This window comes from Triturus cristatus, chromosome 1_2 (genome assembly GCF_964204655.1).
Source record: "Triturus cristatus chromosome 1_2, aTriCri1.1, whole genome shotgun sequence".
Classification (NCBI taxonomy): Eukaryota; Metazoa; Chordata; class Amphibia; order Caudata; family Salamandridae; genus Triturus; species Triturus cristatus.
This window is the reverse complement of record NC_140580.1, coordinates 874813791-874834178: the sequence shown is the minus strand read 5'-3', so window position 1 is coordinate 874834178 and position 20388 is coordinate 874813791.

Below are 20388 nucleotides of genomic sequence, written 5' to 3'. Positions count from 1 at the left end.
CCTGGGTGGGATGCCCCATGTAATTGGGTCCATTGATGGTACACATGTGGCTTTTGTACCACCACAGGCACAGGAACAAGCCTATCGCAACTGCAAACATTACCACTCGATAAAATGCCCTTGTGGTGTGTCTTGCTAACATGCTGATTTCCCATGTCTGTGCACGTTTTCCAGGATCAGCACACAATGCCTACATCATGAGGCGTAGCAGGGTGCCACAAATGATGCTGCGGCTGCACAACGAACGAGCATGTCTTGTTGGTGGGTATAGTCTTTTTGTCCTATGTGTTGCGGTATCTTAGTCTCTTACGGCATCTCGTGACCCACTTATTTACATGATGTTTCCATGTAGGGGACTCTGGCTATCCCAACATGCCATGGCTGCTGACACCTCTACGCAACCCAAGAACAGCTGCAGATCACCGGTACAACGATGCACACGGCCAGACCAGGCGAGTGATTGAGAGGACGTTTGGACTCCTGAAGAGCCGATTCCGGTGACTGAACAAGACAGGCGGGTCCCTCCCTTATGCCCCGGAGAAGGTCTGCAAAATCTTCATTGTGTGCTGCATGCTGCACAACATGGCAGTTGAGAAGGCACTGCCACTCATCCTGGATCCAGATGAGCAGGAGCATCCACCCGTGGAGGATCAAGGGCTTGGTCACGGGGCTAGTGATGATGAGGAGGAGGGGGATTATATCTGGAGTCAGCTCATTTGCAACTTCTTCTCATAATGGTGAGTCACTGGCTATGAGTGTGCAAGCTTGTAGCGTTGAGTGGCATGTGTTGCAATGTGTGTGTCCAGCTGACTGAATGCACAGTGACTTGGATGTGTGTTCTGATGTGTCACTCGAGTGATGATGTCATGCAACACAGTTTTCCAGAGAGGCTTGATAGGCAATTTACATGTGTCCAACATTGTTGCTGTTTTGTACACTTCCATGTGTGCGTTGAGAATCATTTTTTGGTGACTTCTCGTGTGTCTGTCATTCCCAGGTATTTTGCACCTGTTGTCTGGTTGTGTCATCGTTGTCCTCCTGCTATTCCTCATGTGGATTGCAACGTGTGCTGAATCAGCGTTCCATGCACGGACATGTGGAAATGTCAGTTTGGGTGAGTATTGCAGCAAGGCTTTTTTGTGGTGATACAGGTTGTGAATGTGTGGTGACTGCTTCTGTGCATGTTGTGGTACCATGCATATATGTCTTCTCACCATGGAGCATATGACATGTAGCATCACTCCCATGACATGATAGTCAGCCTTCTTGACAGTCATCTGTAGTGGAATATGGCGTCTGAGGAAGGCTTCAATGTGTGTGTACCTTGGCTCTGAAACATTGCAGAGGCTACGGGTGGACATAGTGGGGGACATCACAACAACATGCTCTATGGGGAATTGCAGCCTCTCAGTGTGCAGCAGGATGTGTTCTGCTCATCCACTTACCTTGTGTGCCAGTTCATTGGGATTGACATCATCCGTGTTGTGAAGGGGGTGTCCAGCGTATGTCCCACATGTTCTTTCAAATGACCTGTGAGTCTGTTAATATGGAGGCATGTCCCTTTGGGTGTGTATGTGGAATAAAGGTGTTCAGCACAATCCAAAGTGCCTCATCTCGGTCACTGCAGATCACTTACAAGTTTGCATGCGTCATCTATGGCAGACTTGACAAATATTGGGCATATGAGTGTATGTGTACTTTGGCAACATGCATGCAGTGCTTCATGGCTAATGATCTCTATTGTGCATGATGTGCCTGGTTGTGTATGTATTTGTGCAGGTTGCTGCCCACAACGGGACGTGAATGGCTACTGATGGTGTGTCTCCTTTGCGCGTCTCCGCATTTTGTTGCCTGACACAGTGGCTGTCATTTATGGTGATTGATCATACACTTTCTGGGAGTGACCCATGAGTGAGCTGACACTCCTTCCTTGACATACACCTGTTGCACTGTGCCTTGCAGACCTCCTTGTCTTTGTGTGTTGATTTTTGCATGATTTCTAAGCCCTTCCGCCTGCTGCTGCCTCACCTGCGGCCCCGCCACTCCGAGTGCCCTAATTCTGCAACCCCCACACCTCTGAAATTCTCAGCCCTTCCCCCTCCACCCATTTGTAATGCAGCCAGCAGCTTTTCTGTGCCACTGTAGCCCCACCGCCGTGCAAAAGGACGGACCGTCTGCGCCTTCAACATGCACAGTGCACGTCCCTCTAGTCTTTGCATTACCCACGTCACACAACAGGCTCATGCTGCAGCCACTCTCCAAGCAATGTCCTCGTGACAATCATCCTCCTGCCATCAGGCAACCCCTAAGCACACACACGACACCTTCGCATGCTGAGTGCTCCAACTGCCTACACAGCGCTGCCCAGCCTCCCAGACCCTGTCATTCCAACCAGATTAGGTGCCTCCTACTCCACACCCGCTCCATCCACAAGCACGCCATTGGACTCTGTTACCTCCTCAACACTGCAGCCCCACACATCACCTTCATGACAGTAACCTGGACAAAAGCATCCTCAGCACATGACGTCTTCATTGCCATCTCAGACAGATCCAAGATCACCCGCAGGGATGCCAACACCACTCACGGGGGCTGAATAGGTAATTATTGACAAGTACACCCTCAGAGTCACAAGTCCGGGTTTGCAGCAACTCCCTAGCAACCCGAGGAGTAACACTCATCTACAGATCTGCAGACCTACATCCACAATTCCGCTAAGCCATCAACACGTACATCTGCACGCAGGCCCCCACCTCCACAGGCTACATGTGGCTGGGGGCCCGTAACTTCTTGCGGGAGTGGACACACACCACCATCCATCATAGGTACATCAACATTTGAATCCACGTCTCCAACAAGCAACACAGTGCCACTCACCCCGCTACCGATCCCTCACAGATGCCAGATGTAAGTCGCCACAGACAAGCTGTGTGGGACACTCAAAACAACACCACCGCCACACCCTTCAAACTCACACACTGGATCAGCAACTGATCCATCAATCTAGCCACATTGACGGACTTTCCTGTGAAGCACAACGACAGTTAAGGCACCTGGGACAAGGCAGATCTACTGGACTCCTACAGACCTAGCCAGACTCTTGTGCAAACCTTGCAACACAAAGAGCCATCATTTTCCTTACAGCCCTGGAAAACACCACACACAGCCATCACCTTATCTTCAGCAAGGACAAGTGGAGATCCCTCAGATAGTGCCGAGACACCCAAACACACGACATCAAGGAGCTCTTCAGCATTGTGAGTGAACTGACAGCAGATCTCCATCCAAGACACCCCACCCTTGCAAGGCAGATCCCATCCCTTGCTACTTTGTACCACTGCAAGCTCATGGCCATGGACAACAGCCTTGGCACACAGAGGCAGACAGCCCTATTTTCCGCTGGACAAACCCCCCTCAGGTCATGGACTCCCATCAGCAGCAAGTACACAACCGGGATCATGTGCACCATCCACTCTGGCTCTCCATCAGGCCCCTTCCCACACAACTTCTCAACCACATCATTCGCCATCCTTGAAGCCCACGTCCTGCGCGTCATGAATGTCTCCTTTGAGTTAGCCACATTCCATGGCTGCAGGAGGCATGCATAGCCCCAGGCCCTTCTTAAACAATGGACGGCAGTACCACAGGATCTCCTGGTACATCAGCCTACTTCCCTACCCAGCAAATGTCACCAGGAAGACACTCTACTAGCAACTGTCCAATTTCCTACATGCTACCAGCTCCAGCCAACTGGCACCCGACCGTTTTACACAGTAATTACACCACTGCAACCGTCATAATTGCCAACACCAACGACTACTTTGCCCTGCTCACCAATGGTGAGCCCACCACCCTTGTCCTCTCAACACCATTCTACACCATGTGCTACCACACTGTCAGCTCACACATCTCCAACAGTGGTATCCAGAGGAGGGCCCATGATTCACTCAGGAAGTAGCTCACCAGCAAGGGCCAGGGAGTCTGCCTCCACCCTGCAACATGTAGTACACTGGGGGCATCTGGCCCATGCCACAGGGCTCTACTCTCAGCGTGACGATCTTCAATGTCTCCATGACCCACCTCTCCACCATCACATGCACACACAACCTCATCATCATCTGGTATGCCATTGACACCCAGCTGCTCCTCAAACTCACCAAAGGGCCAGCCATTGACAGATCCAAACTTCACAGAGGCATGAGATCCGTTGATGAATGGCTGAACATCAGCCATCTGAGGCTGGACTTGGACGTGACAGAGGTCATCATCTGAGGATTGTCCCCTTACGGCTGGGTCAACTCCTTGCGTCCCACTGGTGTGTGCACCGCACCAGCACCCAGTGGCCACTCAGGCAAGCTGGTGTTCGTCATGGACCCATCGCTCACAATTAACATGCAACTCACCAACATCTGTACCTCATGCTGCAACACCCTCCACATGCTGCTGATGGGCCCCAGATAGATCCACTCCAAGGCAAGACAGACCGTCCCCCTGGTCCAGGACGCCAGCCGGCTCACATACAGCACCGGCCTCTACAGAGGACAACAGCAAACATGCTGGAGAACTGATCCACATCCAGGGTGCATCCGCACACCTCATCTGCAACATCCCCCGCCCCAGCCACATCGCCGTCCACCTGAGATAGGTACAATGGCTCACTGTGTGCTGCAGGATCACCTTCAGACTCCTCAACCACACTCAGGAGGCAGTCCACAACCCCTGACCCAAACCGACCTTGGACGTGTTGGCCCTACTCCATGCAGCCCACCTTGCCCTGGCCACCATTCATCACATCCACATGACCTCTGCATGCAGGAGATAGTTCTCCCACCTCGCAAAACAGACCTGGTACTCGCTCCCCGGGCACACCAACATGACCCATGACCTCTACACCTTCATGTGACTCTACAAAATGTGTCTGTCAGAGCAATATAGCAAGACCCCCCTCAGCAGCTTGAGGCCATCACAGGTGAATGTTAGGCTCCATGTCTGCATTTTGTGATACATTGTGAGCCGTGTGTGTCCTCGACCGGACTCAGATCCAAGTGTATGGATGGCTGGAGTTAGTTCCACGCACAGGCATACTTTAATATATCCCCACACGTAGGTTGTGGACTCATGCTAAATGAAAGCAACAAGAAATTTCAATAGTTAAAGTTTTTAATTTCGAACTCTGGGGCGTGATTTGTGCACAGAAAAAGGGGAAATGCAGGGACCATAGAATCCAAAGTTCACAGGGGGAGATGGGATCCTTGGCATTTGAAGTCATCAGAGTCCAGCCCACAGTGTTTGGCATCATTGGTCAGACTGTGACCAGCAAGTCCATGTGGCAGATGATGTCAGTCAATGGGGTGATGCTGTCGCACATGAAGGCCAGGTGCCTGGCCAGGTGACCTAGGAGATGTGGATGGCCCGCTGCCTCTCACGGTCTTTTCCGTGGACGACCAACCTTCCTCCGGGGACCCTCAGATGCAGGCCTTGACGATGTTTGGGACGCTCCGTCGGACGAATCCTCCTCCTCCTCCCTCCCTGTGCCTGGTGCTGGTCTGCGCCTGGTGTCACAGGGAGGGTTGCCCATGTTGTCGGCGATCCGACGGAGTGAATGGCTTATGTCCCTTTGCACCGCCAGGAGCTCAGCCAGTTTTGCCTCCATCCGTCCTCGGTGTTGTTGTTGACTGGCATGTTGCTTGGCCTGCTGGTTTTTGATCTCAGTGAGGGTCACCACTACCTGGCTGTTCTCCCTGGTGTCACGCCGGTATGCCTCCATGATGTTGCGGAAGTGTGACATACCGGTCCCTTCAGCTGGCTGGTCAGGTTCTCGCCTCCGCCTGCCTCCACTCCCGCCACCCCTGCACACACGAGCCGGGCCTGCCGTTATGGACACATCAGGTCGACAGGACCCCTGAGGGATGGCGGTGTTGTCTGCCTCTTCCTGGGTGCCCGCCGCACCTTGTCCCTCCTGGTCAGACTGGCTCTGTTCACTGCGGGCAGGACTCCTGGGTGTCTCCTGTGATGTGGAAGGAATGGGGGTGGTGGTTGGCACAGATGTTCCTGAAGCAGGTGCTGCAGGGGCCTGGACACCAAAGGGTCCAGGTCGGTCGGAGTCATCCACGGAGTGCTGAGAGGCGTCGCTGCTGGTGGGATCCGGTTGCGCCTGTGACTGTGATTCTTCCCCCCCATTGTTGGGGGGATGTTCATCACGTTGCCTTGTGTGTGAGAGAGAGACAATGTTGAAGCTGTTTAATGCAACATGCATGTTTCATACACATTCAAGTTGGCACAGTTCCTCCAGGTAGTTGTATGTGTCTAGCATTCTCCTCAATGTTCACTTGTGTATGGGTATGTTGCGGGTGTTGGAAGGCGTTCACCCGGGAGGCTGCGGAATGCGTTCCTGACCACCCGGGGACCCACCTCTCCCAGAGTTAGGCCGAGCAAGAGCGGGGAGGCCCTTCCTGTAGGGTCTCGTACCTAGGATCGCACACGCTGCGCTTGCACTCTCTGACAGAGGGACACCACACAGTAGTTCTTCGTAAGACAGTATACTTTATCGTTAGTTGTAAGGGATCTTTATGATCCGGAAGGCAGGTATGGAATTAGTGCCACAAGCGGCGGCGATCTCGTGATGGGGGTATGGGGGTAGCGGGACAGTCTTTGAATCAGTGTCTCTGCGGGGTATCCTGCGCACAGCTCTCAATCCTCGAGCTGGGGGGATGTTACTTCTCTCGGCAATCTCTGCCGATTCCCTTGGAGGAGGGTGCTGCGAGTCACTCAGCAGGCACAGGTGGTTCTTAGTTCGGGGAGCCGCGACAGCGTCAGCAGGGCTCAGATGGTTCAGAGTTCGGGGAGCCGCGACAGCGTCAGCAGGGCTCAGATGGTTCAGAGTTCGGGGAGCCGCGACAGCGTCAGCAGGGCTCAGATGGTTCAGAGTTCGGGGAGCCGCGACAGCGTCAGCAGGGCTCAGATGGTTCAGAGTTCGGGGAGCCGCGTCAGCAGGGTTCAGATGGTTCAGAGTTCGGGTAGCGTTCTTCGGTTCGGGGAGCGATCGAGCCGCGACCAGGTCAGCAGGCTCTCGTCAGTCCAGGTCTTCTCTGCCTCCCGTCCCTTCCGCACCCCTTGTTATACGTCCCCTCCTCTTTGAAGTCCGGAGTCCTCGCCGAGAGGGGTCTTGGTGCCTGGGGGCGGTGTGTCGGGGCTTCCTGTCGCTCGGCCCTTTGATCTGTTCAGGTGGGTCCGGGAGGGACTCCAGACACCCAGCAGGCGAGGCGGCCGCTCACCGGGGGCCTGGTGGCCGATCAAAACCTCCCTTGGGGAAGAGACCAGAGGTGTGACAGGGTCGGCGCCTCTCGGTCTGGCTTGCGTGTGGGGGGTCTGGCCGGCCATCGGGATGTTGGGCCATGGTGGCCGGAAGTCTGTGACATCGAGGATCGGTGCGGTTGCAGGGTGGCTTGCTGGTCGGGAGGGCCCACGTCACGAGGCCGGTCTCACACGTGCCCCCCCCAGCTGAAAGGCGGGGAGAACTACCCATCCACTTGGGGGTTCTACTCGCTGAAGCGGAAGAATCGGGACAGGCCGTCCGCGTTGGCGTGGTACGTCCCGGGGCGATGCTCCACAGTGAAATCCATCCCCTGGAGGGAGATGGACCAGCGTAGCAGCTTGGGGTTTTCTCCTCGCATCTGCATCAACCACCGCAAGGGTCGGTGATCTGTTTGAACTCGGAAGTGTGTTCCAAACAGGTAGGGCCGTAGCTTTTTGAGGACCCAGACTACTGCGAAGGTCTCCCTTTCAATTGTGCTCCATCGCTGTTCTCGGGGCAGCAACCTTCGGCTGATGAAGGCTATGGGCTGATCTATGCCTTTGTCGTTGAACTGCGAGAGGACTGCCCCGATGCCATGTTCCGAGGCGTCCGTCTGGACCACAAACTCCTGGGCGTAGCCGGGGGCTTTAAGTACCGGAGCAGTACATATAGCGGCTTTCAAGGCGTTGAACGCTTTCTGGCATGGGGGAGTCTATTGTATTTTCTTGGGGTGTTTTTTGGAGGTTAGCTCTGTGTGGGGGCCTGCGATGCTGCCATAGTTCTTAATAAACCTCCGGTAGTAACCGGTGAGGCCCAGGAAGGCCCGGACTTCCGTTTGGGTCGTTGGGGGTTCCCAGGACAAGATGGCGTCGATCTTTGGCTGGAGGGGGGCGACCTGCCCGCTTCCCACCTGGTGCCCCAGATAGATTACGGAGCCTTGTCCAATTTGAAATTTGCTGGCTTTGATGGTGAGGCTGGCCTGGCGCAGAGCCAGCAGGACTTGTCGGAGGTGCTGGAGGTGCTCGGTCCATTGAGAGCTGAATACCGCTATATCGTCGAGGTACGCTGCGCTAAACCCCTCTAGTCCGGACAGGACCCTGTTCACCAGCCGCTGGAAGGTGGCCGGGGCATTCTTCATTCCAAACGGCATCACCCTAAATCGGTAGTGCCCATCCGGGGTGGAGAAGGCGGAGCGCTCCTTGGCTCCCTCGGTGAGGGCAATCTGCCAGTATCCGCAAGTTAGGTCGAAGGTGCTGAGGTAGCGAGCGGCCCCGAGGCGGTCGATGAGCTCGTCGGCGCGGGGGATAGGGTGAGCGTCCGCTTGGGTGACCGCATTGAGTCCTCGGTAGTCCACACAAAACCTCAGCTCGGGGGCGACACCAGGGGCAGCCGCTTTCAGGACCAGGACTACCGGGCTGGCCAGGGGCTGTCGGAGGGTTCAATCACCCCGAGGGCCAACATCTTCGCTACCTCGGTCTGGATGCAGGTTCGGACCCGATCAGGGACCCGGTAGGCCCGGTGTCTCACTGGCGGGCTGTCGCCGGTGTTCACGTCGTGGACACACCAGTCGGTGACCCCAGGGGTTAGGGAGAAGAGGTCCGTGAACTGCCTTAGTAGCTGGCGGCAGTCGTCGGACTGTTGGACTGTGAGGGCGGTTGACAGTCTCACCCCCTCCACGGAACCATCGGTCTCTTTAGCCCCCAGGGGGTCTGGAAGGGGCTCGGTGTCTTCTTCAGCCCCATCGTCGGTGGCCAGGAGTAAACTCAACTCCGTCCTCACAAAGTGGGGTTTGAGGCGGTTCACGTGGAGGACCCGGAGGGGGTTCCGCGGGGACTGCACATCGACGAGATAGGTGACTTGGCTCTTCCGCTCGACCACCTTGAAGGGTCCAGCCCATTTGTCTTGGAGGGCGCAGGGTTTCACCAGGGCCATGACCCAGACTTGTTGGCCCGGCTGAAACTCGACCAGCGTGGCATTCTGGTCATACCAGCGCTTCATCTCTTCCTGGCTAGCCTCGAGGTTCGCCTCTGCGAGTTCTCGGAATTTCCGGGTCTGGTTGCGGAGCGCCAAGATGTATCGGAACACATCCGGAGGGGTCCCCTGGAGAGTCGTTTCCCAAGCCTCCTTGACCAGGCTCAGGGGTCCCCGGACGGGGTGTCCGTATAGTAGTTCGAACGGGCTGAACCCCAGAGATTTTTGTGGAACCTCTCGGTAGGCGAACAGGAGGCAAGGGAGGAGGACGTCCCATCTCCGGCGTAGGGGTTCTTCGAGGCCCATGATCATTCCTTTCAGTGTCCTGTTAAATCGCTCGACTAGGCCATTCCCTTGGGGGTGGTATGGGGTGGTGAATTTGTACGATACTCCGCACTGCTGCCATAGGGACCTCATGTATTTGGAGACAAAGTTCGTGCCCCGATCACTCACGACTTCGCGAGGGAACCCCACGCGGGAGAAGATCCCCATCAAGGCCCGGCCTACCACGGGGGCCGTCACGGTGCGGAGGGGAATGGCTTCGGGGTAGCCGGTGGCATGGTCCACCAGGACCAGGATGAACCGGTGGCCCTGGGCGGTCTTGGGGTCCAGCGGTCCCACGATGTCGATTCCTACCCGCTCAAAAGGGGTACTGACGACGGGGAAGGGTTGTAGCGGAGCCTTGCGCTTCCCCCCACTCTTTCCGCTGGCCTGGCACGTGAGGCAGGACTTGCAGTGGGCCTCCACATTTGCTCGCATCTTGGGCCAATAGAAGTGGGTGACGAGTCGCTGGTAGGTCTTATCTTGGCCTAAGTGTCCGGCCAGGGGTACATCATGGGCCAGGCCCAGGAGGAGATTTCGGAAGCGCAGGGGTACCACCAGTACTCGGGCCGATCCCAATTCGGCCGACTTCTGTTCGCTGTACAGGAGGCCGTTTTCCCAGTAAACCCAGTGGGTTCCGGTCCGGTCGCCTGCTGCTTGGGCCTCGGCCTGCTGTCGGGGTCCAATGAGAGAAGGGCAGGTGGATTGTTCTTGGCAGAATTCTTCTCGGGAGGGGCCTCCCTCGCAGTGCCACTGGGCCATTTCTGGCAGGTCCCCGAGCTCGGTCAGGGGTTCGGGATCTGGAGGCACGGACCCATCGCCGGGATTGGTCGCTTCTTCCGGAAGGGGGTCGTCGGGCTCGGGTAGTGCATCCCGGACCTCGGGGATGGTGGCGGTGTTCAGCGGAATGGCCTCACCTCCCTCGGAGGAAGGCAATCTGAGAGTCATCGAGCGCGTGGTGGCGCATACCCATTCGGGTAGGCCCATCATCTCTAGATGGGCTCTTCGTTCCACTTGTCCCCACGGGGAATTCTCAAGGTCGTTGCCCAGGAGGCAGTCTACGGGCTGGGAGGTTCGGACTGCCACCCTCAACATGCCGGTGACTCCACCCCATTCGAAGGGGGCCAGGGCCATCCGGCATAGGCTCTCGGAATTGTCTGATGATATGACTGGACAAAAGGCGTCGGGTAGGATCTGATCTTCGGAGACCAGGTGACAGTGGACCGCCGTGACACTCGCCCCCATGTCCCGGAGGCCCTCGACGCGGTGACAGTTGACCGTCACCTGCTGTCGGTACTTCTTCGTGTTGGCGGGCAGGGACGTTCCGGGGACCATCTCTCGGTCCCCTAGGGAGACCAAGGCCATGGCACCTGGTTCCCATTCTTCGGAGTCTTCCATCTCTTCCCCCAGGGCTACGGAGGCCATTTGTCGAGCCGGCGGGGTTGTCGTGGCGGGTCGTTGGTACATGGGACATTGAGGGTCACTGGCATAGTGTCCGGTCTGTTGGCAGCGAAAACAGGTGATCCTCACTCGGGGCCCCGACCTCCCCGGTGGCCCGGTGCTGGCCAGAGGTGGGGCTGGAAAGGGCGGAGGTTGTCCTCTGGGGGGACTGTGCTAGGATCGCCCTGGGAGTTCTCTTGGCCGGCCTTGATTCCCTCCGCCCCTCTGGCGGGGGGGTCCCTGACTGTGGCGACCGTAGTCTCCCACGGGACCCCGGGAGGCCCAGGTGTTCACCCATCGGTCAGCCTCGACGGCCAGTTTTCGAGGGTCCGTAAGTTTGCTGTCCAGGAGGTGCTGGCGTAACTCCACAAAGCAATTGGCGGACAAGTGTTCCCATGCGATTAGGTCGAACAGCTCCTCAAAGGTGGAGACCTTGCTGCCCTTGATCCACCCGTCCAAGGCCCGGCTGTAAAAGTTCACGTACTCCACCCATGTGGTACCGGGTATCTTCTTGCAGTCTCTAAATCGTTGCCGGTACATTTCGGGGGTGAGCCCATATCTGGCTACTAGGGCCTCCTTCATGTGACTGTAGGAGTTCAGCACCGAGGAGGGTAGATCTAGCAGGGTATCTCTCCCCTCGCTCGGGAACCGGCCCCACAACCCAGCCCCCCAGTCTTTCTGCGGGACTCGGTGGGAGGTCATGGCGACTTCGTAGGCCTTGAACCATTGCTGGATGTCGTCGTTCTTATAGTATTCCTTCACCACATCCTTGGGGATGTGGACCTTTGGTTCCACGACGGAGGAGAGGGGTTGCGTTCCCGAGGGTCTGGCCTCCTCACTTTTAGCCTTGAGCTCGATCTCTTTCAGGCTGCGTTCGTGTTCTAGTTGGAGTTTTCTTTCTTCGTGCTCCCTCTGTCGTTTCTTTTCCTCGAGTTCTCCTTGTAGGCTTAATTGTTCTACCGCCAGTTTCTTTTCGGCCAGTTTTAGCTCTCCCTCGGTTTTTAATTTTGCTAGCTCTAGTTCGTGGTTGCGACCCCTTTCTCGGTCCGCTAGCTCCTCTGGGGATAGGCCCCCCTCGGGGGTGTCGTTCCTCCCCGGGGTGCTTCGTGGTTCGTTTGGCGGCTCTCCTTCTGTTTGTGCCCGGGGAGCTCCTGCCTCGACCCAGGTTTTTAATGCTCCCTGGAAGTCCTCTTTCGTGCTTAATCCGGTGGTAGCGATTCCAAGGTCTTTGCAAAATTGTTTCAGTTCTCGATGCATATAAGATTCCAACTGGTCCTCTCGGAATGTCCTGCTCGTGTTGGTACCTGCGGCACCTAGGGAGGTTTCTCCTTCCATTTCTTCTTGGTAGTGCGTCAGCCGTTTACTGCACGATCTCTAGGTGTTGGCTCGGATCCCGTCGTCTGCCACCAAATGTTGGAAGGCGTTCACCGGGGAGGCTGGGGAATGCGTTCCTGACCACCCGGGGACCCACCTCTCCCAGAGTTAGGCCGAGCAAGAGCGGGGAGGCCCTTCCTGGAAGGGTCTCGTACCTAGGATCGCACACGCTGCACTTGCACTCTCTGACAGAGGGACACCACACAGTAGTTCTTCGTAAGACAGTATACTTTATCGTTAGTTGTAAGGGATCTTTATGATCCGGAAGGCAGGTATGGAATTAGTGCCACAAGCGGCGGCGATCTTGTGATGGGGGTATAGGGGTAGCAGGACAGTCTTTGAATCAGTGTCTCTGCGGGGTATCCTGCGCACAGCTCTCAATCCTCGAGCTGGGGGGATGTTACTTCTCTCGGCAATCTCTGCCGATTCTCTTGGAGGAGGGTGCCGCGAGTCACTCAGCAGGCACAGGTGGTTCTTAGTTCAGGGAGCCGCGACAGCGTCAGCAGGGCTCAGGTGGTTCAGAGTTCGGGGAGCCGCGACAGCGTCAGCAGGGCTCAGATGGTTCAGAGTTCGGGGAGCCGCGACAGCGTCAGCAGGGCTCAGATGGTTCAGAGTTCGGGGAACCGCGACAGCGTCAGCAGGGCTCAGATGGTTCAGAGTTCGGGTAGCGTTCTTCGGTTCGGGGAGCGATCGAGCCGCGACCAGGTCAGCAGGCTCTCGTCAGTCCAGGTCTTCTCTGCCTCCCGTCCCTTCCGCACCCCTTGTTACACGTCCCCTCCTCTTTGAAGTCCGGAGTCCTCGCCGAGAGGGGTCTTGGTGCCTGGGGGCGGTGTGTCGGGGCTTCCTGTCGCTCGGCCCTTTGATCTGTTCAGGTGGGTCCGGGAGGGACTCCAGACACCCAGCAGGCGAGGCGGCCGCTCACCGGGGGCCTGGTGGCCGATCGAAACCTCCCTTGGGGAAGAGACCAGAGGTGTGACAGGGTCGGCGCCTCTCGGTCTGACTTGGGGGGTTTCTCTCTCCCTCGGCCGGGCATGCGTGTTGGGGGTCTGGCCGGCCATCGGGATGTTGGGCCATGGTGGCCGGAAGTCTGTGACATCGAGGATCGGTGCGGTTGCAGGGTGGCTTGCTGGTCGGGAGGGCCCATGCCACGAGGCCGGTCTCACAGCGGGGGACAGATTGATATGTTCGCCTGAGTGTTTGACATGTCCATTTGTGGCTTGGATGCTTCTTCGGCTAGGTATTGGTGTTGTTGTGTTACATGTCCATTGTGGCAGTGGGTAAATCCATTGCCTGCCTTGGTGGTGTGTGCTTGTGTAAGGGGTGTGTGTGACAGGGCCTGCTGGTGGGTGTAGTGTGATTTGGCCCTGGGGTTCCCAGGTGATGTAGCTGTCCCCCCATGGAGCATGCTGCCATGACAGTGAGTGTGAGTTCCTGTCCTAGATATCTGACCTGGTTGTCTTGGTGTTTGTGTTAGCACTGGTCACAGGAGGGCCTTGTGCTGCCTACACCCGGGCCGAGTGTGAGCTATCTTGTCAGTACTTTCCCAATCCCTGTGCATTGCGCATGGTGCATGGGTATGTAGCTGGGCCATATGGGATGAGGGCATTTGTGGCTGATTTGAAATTAAAAAATGCGTTTTGGTGCACCCACCCTCCCAGCATACGGGACATCCATTCTTGAGTTGGTGCTTCGTGTAGCATGGGACATGGCATGGACTTGCTTTCGCAATGGGGCATACACATGTTCTTGGCATTGGCGTTGTTTGTGACTGTGGTTCTGGTGGGTGAGGGCTTGGGGGTAGTTGCGTGCATTAGGTGTAGTTGGGGTGTGGATGCCATTACCCCCATGTTACGTAAGTGGTTTGTGTACTCACCAGGCTCTGGAAGTCCCTGGAGTCCATTTACTCCCACCGGTGGAAGCATGGCCATCACCTTCTCCTCCCAGGGATGGTAATGTACTGGTCTGCGGGGCGCGCCACCTCCAGTGATGTTGATCTGGGCGTGCTCTTCATTCCTTTTTCTCTTGACCGCCCTCCGCAGATCGTACCACCTGGCTTGGCATTCATTCCTGGTCCTTCTGATGGGTGCGACAGCATTCACCCTATCGACGATCCTCTGCCACAGGCGTGTATTTTCAGCTATGCTGGTCTGTCTGACCAATGTTCCAAACAGCTGTGGCTCGACTCTGATGACTTCATTGACAAGGATGTCCAGCTCCTCCCTTGTGAACTTTGGATTCTTGTCGGTGGGCATGGTGTGGGGTGAGGGTGTGGATGGTTGTGGGTGTGTGGGTCTGAATGTGACGGTGTGTGTGTGAATGTGTAGAGGGGATATGTGTGAAGGGGTGTGTGTGTAGGTGTATATGTTTAGGTGAATGGGTGCAGTGGTTTGTGTGTGCTCTGTAGCAGTGGTGAGTCTGTTGCAATGGCTCATGGTTTGTGTGTGTGGTCCCTTTTTATTGGTCCATTTGTAGGTGGGGCTCAGTTTTAATTTTCGGTGGGTGTGTTATAAGGGGTGGTTGTGAGGTTGCCCCTCTGTTTGCCTGTTTGGATGTGTCCAGGTTAGTCCTTTTCATTTCTTGTGCAGTGTAGACGTGTTTTGTGGTGTTGTGCGAGTCGTATAGGCCCTCCTTGTGCTGTTTTACAGTGTCCGTGGTTCTGTACTGTACTGGGGTACGAGTCGTACAGCCACACACCCCCATGCGTTGTGTATGTATGGCGCGTACACGTACGTGGCTATGTGCGGTGCGTACACCCCATTGCTTCTGTAGGGTGCGGGTGCATAGACCGCCAGCGCGTATGTACGGTGCGTACCCTCAGCATGTAGGTATGCACCGTACCCCCAGTGCGAATGTACGGTGCGTACCCCAAGTGCATAGGTACGCACTGTACCCCCAGCGCGAATGTACGGTGTGTACCCCCAGTGCGTTGGTATGCACCGTACCCCCAGCACGAATGTACGGTGCGTACCCCCAGCGCGTATGTACGCACCGTACCCCCATAGCGAATGTACAGTGCGTACCCGCAACATCGCGTACCCGCATCATCCACCGTAGATACGCGATGTTGGGGGTACGCACTGTACATTCGCTATGGGGGTACGGTGCGTACATACGCGCTCTGGGTACGGTGAGTACCTACGCGCTGTGGGTACACACCGTACATTCGTGCTGGGGGTACGGTGCGTACCTATGCGCTGGGGGTACGCACCATACATTCACGCTGGTGGTACGGTGCGTACAAACTTCGCTTCATAGCGGGCAAAGTCATTCCACGTGGACGGGACGTTTTCCTTACGAACCGTAGATTGTAACGCCGGTCCGGATCATACTAGTACAGTCGGACTTCATTTTTACGATTTGTACGGAGAAGTGTCCAGGTCCGTCCTAATTTTCCGCTACGATTCGTACGGATCGGGCTGATCCGTATGTACTTTTTCCCGTACGGATCGTACTTCACGGGTCGGACGTGACTTGTACGATTCGTACGGAAAAAAATACGGATACGAGTCGTAGGGGAAAACAAAATACAGGATCGGAATCGACCCCTAAATAATAATTTTTAGGAATTATTAATTATTTTTAATTCAATTTTGCATTTTACTTCTGTAGCAGGTTGTGGGTTTATAGGGGAATAGGGTGGGAAATAATTTAATTGTTATTAGGTAATTATTAATTGATTTTGAAAATTAATTGGTTGTTGATTAATTATTAATTGGTAAATAATTTGTATTAATTGGTAATTAATTTGTATTAATTATTTAATTGATAATTATATTAATTGTATTAATTTATTATTTGTAGCGGGTTGTGGGTTTATAGGGGAATATGGTGGGAAGTAATTTAATTGTAAATAATTAATTACTGAAATAATTTTTGCATATTGATAATTAATTTATTATTAATTAATTATTAATTGGTATTATTTGTAATTATTAATTTTTGGTATTGAAAATTAATTGGTTGTTAATTAATCATTAATAGGTAATTAATTAAAGAAAATGGTATTTATAATTAATTCATCATTAAATATTGTGTGATTGGTAATTAATTTTAATCGTTTTTGGGGGTATTAATAATTAATTTATTTTTCATAAAATATTAAATTATTATTTTCCCTACTATTGCACTCACTGGAGTGGGAATAGTAATTTTTACCCCTACGCTATCCAACGCTTTCCCTACTATTGCACTCACTGGAGTGGGAATAATAATTTTTACCCCTAAGCTATCCCACGCTTTCCCTACTGTTGCACTCTTTGGAGTGGGAATAGTAATTTTTACCCCTATGCTATCCAACGCTTTCCCTACTGTTGCACTCACTGGAGTGGGAATACTAAATTTTACCCTCCCGCTATCCAACGCTTTCCCTACTGTTGCACTCTCTGGAGTGGGAATAGTAATTTTTACCCCTACGCTATCCAACGCTTTCCCTACTGTTGCACTCTATGGAGTGTGAATAGTAATTTTTACCCCTACGCCGTCTGACGTTTTCCCTACTGTTGCACTCACTGGAGTGGGAATAGTAAATGTTGCCCTCCCGCTATTCAACGCTTTCCCTACTGTTGCACTCTCTGGAGTGGGAATAGTAATTTTTACCCCTACGCTATCCAACGCTTTCCCTATTGTTGCACTCTCTGGAGTGGGAATAGTCATTTTTACCCCTACGCTATCCAACACTTTCCCTACTGTTGCACTCTCTGGAGTGGGAATAGTAATTTTTACCCCTACTCTTTCCAATGCTTTCCCTACTGTTGCACTCTTTGGAGTGGGAATAGTAATTTTTACCCCTACGCTATCCATCGCTTTCCCTACTCTTGCACTCACTGGAGTGGGAATAGTAAATGTTACCCTCCCGCTATCCAACGCTTTCCCTACTGTTGCACTCTCTGGAGTGGGAATAGTAATTTTTACCCCTACGCTATCCAACACTTTCCCTAATATTACACTCTCTGGAGTGGGAATAGTAATTTTTACCCTCCCGCTATCCAACACTTTCCCTACTGTTGCACTCTCTGGAGTGGGAATAGTAATTTTTACCCTCCTGCTATCCAACGCTTTCCCTACTATTGCACTTATTGGAGTGATAATAGTAAATTTTACCCGCCCGCTATCCTACGCAAAAAATATTGAATATTTTTAATTAATATTACGGTAATATATATGTATTACATTTTTTTTTTACTGACATTAATGATTGATTAATTTTAAAGTTATTTAAGTATTTTTAAGTATGTTTTAGTTAATTATATGTATGATTTCATTAATTTTACATTACTTTTAAGACATTTAAAAAATTCGATATTTTGACCAACTATATTTTTTACAACGATATTTTAGATTCTATATTTTTGTACTTACCTGTTTTGAGATAGGGATTCGCTATTTTGGCATTCTATATTTTTTCCTCGATATTTTGGTAGATCGATATTCTCCTTCTCGATATTTTGTCAGTGATCCAAAAAATGGTCACTAATCACTTTGAATTTAAAATGTTTTCCTAAAGGTATAGGAATGAAGGACGTTTCTTCAAACTAATAATTTCAAAGAGTGTTACAGAGTTGATGATAACTAGTCCAATGCGGGTAAAATATAGGGGCATATTATCAAGGACGGCCTTAAAATTATCGCCGGTTTAGAGGCAGAAAACTGCAGCTAAAGTGGCGATGATGGGCTTGATAATATGCCCTGGAGAATTCCAATGGAAGCCTATGTTCACACCAGAACATAGACTTCTATTGGAATTCTCAAGGGCATATTATCAAGCCCATTATCGCCGCTTTAGCAGCAGTTTTCTGCCGCTAAACCGGCGATAATTTGTAACTCCGTCCTTGATGATATGCCCCATAGTGTTTCATTTACATGCACCTGGAAAGGCGCTGCCTTCCTCCTGTCCAACCATGAGCTGTTCTCTGGTTCAGCACGAGCAGGGCCTCTCCTGTGGGGGGCATATTTCCATTAGCATGAAACTGGAGCGCATTCCTCCTGCCAACAGTGTATCTCTGCCCCCACAGTGTGCTCTGTCCGCTGGTTAGTTGTCTCGCCAGCTTCCTCCTATTTTTCCTCCATCCCCTGCTCTCTTGTATGAATTTTCTTTGCCATACACCAGCCCCCTTTCCTTACCTGGAGGGGTTTGGTAGAGCCCGACGCTGCTAATCTTGCTGTCTCTACGAGCCGCCATTACATACTAGTAGAGAATCCTTTTAAGGTTAGATTGGCGGAGCTCATCCTTTCTACCTAATAATGCCACGCGTGGGGTCAAATTCAACGAAGATCTCCATATTTAAAGCATCACTCCACACACAGCCTTTAGTTCTGCCCTACACAGAAGAGGTGCAGATAACCTCAAATTCGTATATAGTAGGTGGTAATGTACTTATTTTTCTCTGACATCTCGACCTAGTTAAATTATTGATTAATCCCACTGAATATTAATGTGACCAGTGATAGTATATCCTGTGTAGCACTTTCAGCTTTATCAGTCTAAGGAGGACTGCATTGCATAGCGCGGTGTCCATGAAGACGGCGCCGCGCTTATTAAAGTAAAAAGAAAAACCAGTGGTGCGAGCGCACCACAGAGGAGAGGGGCGGTAATCGAAACCAGTGGTGCGCGTGCACCACAGCGGAGCGGGGGCGAGGGAGCGCGGCAGAGAGGTGAACACGCGCTGCTGCGCGTAATAGACACCGATGGGAATGGGCGGAGCAAAGGCGGGACATGCGGTCGCCAGTAGATAGTTATAGTTAGGACCGAGTTCCCATAGGAAATCTGAAAACTCTATTTTGAATAACTTTGGCGCCGGTTGACTTATCTTCGTGAAATTTTCAAAACTAATGGGGCACTCCGCTCAGCTCCTACCCTGAAAGTCTCGGGGTGATTCGTCAAACGGGGGCTGAGAAAAAAAGGGGGTCCCAAAACGCGTATATATATTATCTACTGGCGGTCGCCAGTAGATAGTTATAGTTAGGACCGAGTTCCCATAGGAAATCTGAAAACTCTATTTTGAATAACTTTGGCGCCGGTTGACTTATCTTCGTGAAATTTTCAAAACTAATGGGGCGCTCCGCTCAGCTCCTACCCTGAAAGTCTCGGGGTGATACGTCAAGCGGGGGCTGAGAAAAAAGGGGGGTCCCAAAATGCGTTTTCCCCATGCATTTTCCCATAGGACCTTTAGTCGAAGGTACAGCCCGAACGGCTGAACAGAATTACTTGAAATTTGGCAAAGAGGTAGTCCTCAGGTCAGGCATGTGCCTTTTGCATATATGGTGTCAATCTGTTCAGTAGTTCCTGAGAAAATTGCAGTTAAAATTACATAAATATCTATATGCGCACACCGTGCGCGCACCATATGTCCGTGAGCGTAATTCTGATTGGTGGTTAGATGTCAGTCAACATTCGAATCGGTCGAAATCAGGAAGTGTCGGACGCCATTTTGTGTGTGACAGTGAAAAAGAAAGGTGGAGAACATGAAAAGGGGGCAGGGTAGAGAGTTCCTGACCCCCTAGCCTTTGTCAGGGGGTCCCTTAAGAACCCCGAAGGGTGAAAAAAACATTTTTTTTTTTTTTCAGAAAATCGCAGGGTGCGCGCACGGTGAAAAACCCTTTAAAAAAAAACATTTTAAAATGTTTATAAGTTTATAGAAGATATTAACTATGCTGTTCAACTTTATCCAAATTAAAAAAAAAAGAGCTGACCCATTCCATATTACAGGATACAGTCAATCTACAACTATATACATAGGTAGTTTATTGTAAAATAAATATATACAAAATATAATAATACATAAATAAATTAGCATTTAAAAAAACCTTACAAATTCACTAAAAAAAACATAGAGGTTTCACACACGTTATAGTTAGAAATTAGCATTTAAAAAACCTTGCAAATTCACTTAAAAAACCATAGGTTTCACACACGTTATAGTTAGGAATTAGCATTTAAAAAAACCTTGCAAATTCACTGAACAAACCATAGGTTTCACACATGTTATAGT